General features: G+C 36.7%; 1 pseudogene; it reads right to left on the bottom strand.

Annotated features, from left to right (window-relative positions):
• Window positions 1-1,257: 1,257 nt before the first annotated feature.
• LOC116074039 lies at window positions 1,258-1,319 on the bottom strand (annotated as a pseudogene).
• Window positions 1,320-4,207: the final 2,888 nt, after the last annotated feature.

Genomic DNA, 4,207 nt, shown 5'->3' with positions numbered 1-4,207 from the left:
ATTCCATTTTAATTTGGAAATTGGAAATTGGAAATTGGAAAATACAACATACCTTTAACTTCCCCTTCTTTTCAGTAATACTTTTATTTAATCTTTGAAAATTACAGACATACATACACTGTATCTCAATCATATCCACCCTACTCCTGCAGTTTCTCCCAAAATTTCCTAACACATTTTCCTCCTAACTTTATGATCTATTAGTATTATTTTCTATTTTTCAATTCTGATTATTCCATTCTATTAATTTGTCTATTTCGTTCACCTAAACTTTTCAATATACAGTTGTCTATGATATTTTTATATAACCCTTTCCTTTGTTCTGATAGTTTGTAAGAATACCTTCTTTAGTTCTAGATTTTACTAAATCAACTCTCCTCTCTTTTCATCTTGAAAATTCTAGATAAATATTTTTATTTATACAATAGTTATGTTTTATCTTCTCTTTCTTAATTTCTAGGGCTCAAATCACACACACACACACACACACACACACACACACACACACACACACACACATGATTCATATTCTACTTTGAATTATCTTTCCTTTTTCCCCTATTTTAGTTTGTAGATTGATCTCAAAAAATATTTCTTTTATTATGTATGTGTATATGTGAGTATATGTATACATGTGTGCTGCATGTATGCCTGGTGCCTGTGGAGGTCAGTAGATGGTGTCAGATCCATTGGAACTGGAGTTACAGAAGTTTGTGAGCTGCTATGTGAATATTGGGAATTGAACCTGGGTCCTCCACAAGAACAATTATTCTTAATTGTTATCTCTTGTGTCTCAGATTTAAATGAATCTGACAATTTATTATTTTTTTTCTCCCTGGCTATTTTGCAGGTTAAGCTCGTTTATTGTTTTGCATTTCTTTTGTTTTCTTATTTAGCTAAATTTTCTAGGTTATAGTTTTACCTCATCTATTTTCTTAAAGATGTGAATTAAAATTATTTAAAAATTCTTGTCTGATATGTCTAAAATTTCAACCACTTGTGGATGTGCTTTAGTGTATTTATATTTTGATCATTTTGGTAGGACAAATGATTTCTTTTTTAGGGTAAGCTATTAAAAATAGCAGAGCTGTTGAAAGAGACACTTACTTAATTCTCTAGAAGGTAGAGTAAAGATAGCTCACCTTCATTCCTGATTGTGCTTTCTGGATAATGAACCACTAGGCACATAATGGCATATTTAAGAAATAGAAACCATTTGTTTAAAGGAGACCAGGTTTGTTTGTTTTTTATTTTTTTTTAAATATGGAACGCTTCACGAATTTGCGTGTCATCCTTGCGCAGGGGCCATGCTAATCTTAAAGGAGACCAGGTTTTACAATTAATATATCACTAGGAAATGGATCTTTTAAGGTTTTATTGTGGTTGAAGAAAAGTCAACACAATGTTTGATTGGGGCAATTGATAAAACCGCTTATGCTCATGTTATACCAGAGTGCTTAGGACTTGGGTATGACATCCTTTGGTGAGATGGTATGTACCAACCATCTTCCCATGGAGCAGGTGTTGGCAGGACTTGGATATGACATCCTTGGGTGAGATGGTATGTACCAACCATCTTCCCGTGGAGCAGGTGTTAGCAGGACTTGGTTAATAATTAGGCAGTAGAGGTGCTTGCTTTAAGGACAGCAGTATCTTATTTTCAGAGTTGTTGTAAGGCCAAAACCCAAAACCAATAAAAAATAATTAGTACAATTCCTCATAGTGTTTATTTTATCATATGTTTATGAGTATTTGCTAGTTCTTAAAATTATTGATTAATACCACTCATCTCTCCTTTTGCCTCCGTTCCCTTTCCCCTATGCATTGGTGCATTGATGCTTCCTTGTTATTCTCAGTCTGGGGACCACATCTCCGTTTACTCAATTTCTCTATTCAGTACATTGCGGTCATTCAGTTGTGGCCAGCACACTGTACTTGGACTGTTCTACCAAATGTTTACATTTTCAGGTAACCATGACTGTCTTATGCTTGTGTGAACCATCTACTATGTTACTTGAGAAGAATCTACAGGAAAAATAATTTCTGAGACCAGTTACAAACACAAAGAAGTATTAGATATAGTTTCAAGATCTTTTGTGTTACAACAGTAAGACTGAGAGGGAATTTCATATTCATAACCTTATCTTTATAGGAATAAAGAGACTACTTTTCTTCTTTTGACCATGTATAGAATTGTATGTGCTTAGAGTCACTCCTTATTACCCTCTCTTATCTCTTTTCTCCTGCTACTGACTACCTAATTTGTAACCAGTTTCCTTCTCATCCTTAATTACTTTTTTGTTTCCTTGAAGATCTTTTGTAAGTAGCCACAGCTGTTCTGTGTTCATGATCACAGGATGCCAGAAGGCAGAGTTTCATAGCATTTCTCTTCATCCTCCCCTGCCAGTCTTTCCATGTACCCCTCTATGATGCCCTTAGGCCTTGGAAGTAATGACATCCATGTCTCACTTAGCACAGAATACTCGTAAATTGGAGGTATTGCCATTCTGAAAAGGCCATCATGCAAAAAACAATCTATAGATTCAGTGAAATCCTCATCAAAACTCCAATGCAGTTCTTCACAGAGGAGAGGCATAAGTCCTGACATAGCACTAACAAATGCCCTCAGGCCTTGGAAGTAGTAACATAGCTGTTTCACTGAGGGTTGAACACTCAACAGTCGCCTCTTCTCATCATGCCTACCCATTGTGAACCTCTGCGATGATCACAGCCTGCAAAAAGAAGCTTCTCTGACAGTCTGAGGGCAGAACTAGTCAGACAGGTGAACACAAATGTTTCAGCGAGGGTGTGGTAACATGGCCATTTAGCAAAACATCAGTAATCCATCCTCTCCCAGGGCTTGTGATCTCTACAGTTGCAGGCTTGTAAGCAGGCTTAAAATACTAGGAATACATTACCTCCTATAGAGCAGGCTTCAAACCCAACTGGGAAGTGCTTGGTTAACCTCAAGACATTCTTGCAGCTATTATATTGAGAGGCACATCTTGTCTTGACACTCTAGAACTGTAGTGTGCAGGGCCCACAGCTGAGAAAGACCATGGATGGCTTCCCTCTCCCAGTAGACAAACTGTGTTACCAGTTCGTTTGTAAATGAAATGAAGAGACACTCTTTGAATATAAACAAAACCATTATGTTTTTATGTTTTAATTTATGGGATTCAAGTCCATTTATGAATAGAGGGCCCATAAGCCTCCCAATAAAGATAAGAATCTCTTTCATTTAGCAAGCAGAGTCGATTTCAAGGTCAAGCTGTGCTAATGCTTTTGAATGGAAACAATCTCAATGGAATATGAGTCCTTAAGTTTTCCTTATAGGAAAGCACTTTAGTAATTCACTGGAGAATGCAGACACTGTGATGGAAACACATGGTTAGTCAATGATATGTTTAGACTGGATTAATTTAGGGGAAGATAATTGTTAACGCACTGGGCAATGAAGCCGAGGGACTGACTTGGATCTGTGGGCTCCTGCTATCCAGAAAGGCAGTTGTTAAGAGCTCTGTCAGGATTTAAGAAATGCATTCTCCTTTGTGAACAACTGCATTGGACTTTAGTGGGTATTCTTTTGAATCTGTAGATTGCATTTGGAGGAGTGTCTATTTTCATAGTATTAATACTACTAATCTTTGAGCATGGGAGGTCTTTCCATTTTATATCCTCTTTTTTTTTTTTTTTTCCGAGACCGGATTTCTCTGTCCTGGAACTCACTCTGTAGACCAGGCTGGCCTCGAACTCAGAAATCTGCCTGCCTCTGCCTCCCAAGTGCTGGGATTAAAGGCATGTGCCACCACTGCCCGGCTATCCTCTTAAAGTTTGTATTGTACAAGTTTTTTTTTATTTCTTTAATTAGATTTATCATAGGATTCTTTGAGGCTATTGAGAATGGGAATCCTTGCCGGATTCATTTTTGGTACATTTGTCATTGGTACATAGAAAGACTACACATTTTTGTCTGTTAATTTTGTATCCTACTAATTGGATGAAAATGATTATAAACAGTAAGAATTTTCTAGTGAAGTTCTTTGGGTTTTATATATATATAATCACAACATCTGCAAATAGGGATGCAATCCTCTTACTCCAGTAAAAAGGACTAATATGGAACCAAACCAAACCAAAACATCACAATGCTGGTATGGACGTGGTGAAAGGGGGACCCTTAGTTACTGTTGGTAGAAATGTAAAC

Source organism: Mastomys coucha, unplaced genomic scaffold (assembly GCF_008632895.1).
Source record: "Mastomys coucha isolate ucsf_1 unplaced genomic scaffold, UCSF_Mcou_1 pScaffold23, whole genome shotgun sequence".
Classification (NCBI taxonomy): domain Eukaryota; kingdom Metazoa; phylum Chordata; class Mammalia; order Rodentia; family Muridae; genus Mastomys; species Mastomys coucha.
Note: the sequence above shows the minus strand (reverse complement) of the source record. Positions and strands in the feature narration are given on the sequence as shown.